This window comes from Buceros rhinoceros, unplaced genomic scaffold (genome assembly GCF_000710305.1).
Source record: "Buceros rhinoceros silvestris isolate BGI_N320 unplaced genomic scaffold, ASM71030v1 scaffold46570, whole genome shotgun sequence".
NCBI lineage: Eukaryota > Metazoa > Chordata > Aves > Bucerotiformes > Bucerotidae > Buceros > Buceros rhinoceros.
The window spans coordinates 5411-6548 of NW_010392250.1; positions in this window are offsets into that span (position 1 = coordinate 5411).

Consider the following 1138-nt stretch of genomic DNA (forward strand, 5'->3'; position numbering starts at 1 on the left):
AACTTGCCCTTTTTATTTGCATGATGTGTACCTATTTCCATGCAGTTCATGTCTCCGATCCTGTTTGGGCCTTGTAGAGTTGATCCAAATACTGCCTGGACAGGTCTGAACAGGATACAAAATTCTTACCTGTAGTGGATGTCCAGTGTAATTAGACTGGTGAGTGTAAGAGAGTGCAGAGAGTTCGGCTTTCTGATTCCTCTAACAGGAAAAGAAAATCTAGGCAGGGCAGAAAATCTGAGAGGGAGGAGGTGTGACTTGTGATTTCTGATTTTGTCTCTGTTCTATTGTCCCTGTAACCCTGAATTAGCTTCACAATTCTTCTGAAATGCAAAGTTGACCTTTACAAAAAAAAAAAAGAAAAAAAAAACAGACAGTTTTTAAAAGCTGCATTTGTCTCCTATCCCAAAACTAGATACTTTAAAGGCAACTGATGACAGGAAAAACCAAGGGTGGGGGGGATGACGATGGTGGTGGTGACGCCTGGGGGATGTGCAGTCGCTGTCTTACACCTTAGATCTACTAGCTATTAGTTTAACTTTGTTTCTAGGATGGGTTTGCAGCTTGTCTTGTAGGTGTGGTAGGATGGATCAAAACTTTTGCTAAAGGCAATGTATGAACTGAAATCGAGGGCTGATGAATGTAATGGTTGCTTACCTTACTGCTGCACCTATATAATGATCTAAAGAGACCAGGAGAGAGGTAAATGAGGGGGAAATACCGTGTTGAATCTGTAAAACAATGACAAAAACCCCTATCCCAGGCAAACAACCAACCAACCTCAAACAGAAAAAAATGCCCGCCTGTCTGCAATGAAGGAGAGAAGAGAGCTCTCTAGTGGGTTAGAAGGTTTACCTAGCGTGAAGTGGCAGCTGGTGGGAAGAGGGAGAGGATAATGCTGCAGGAGAGGCATCGTCTGGCTGGCGGTGACCGCAGCGACTCTGACACAAAGGCCGCTCCGGCGCGGCTGGCTGGAGGGGCAGCAGGTGGGCGAGGCGTTCGTCGAGGCTGTCCCCGGGCATTAGGGGCCGCGTGGTCGACACGTCGGCTGTGAGGGCAGCATTACGTACTTGCTGCGTTTGTTGCCCCTGAAAACAGTTTGGCCTTGCGAGCCCCGAGTCGGGATTGTAACGACATC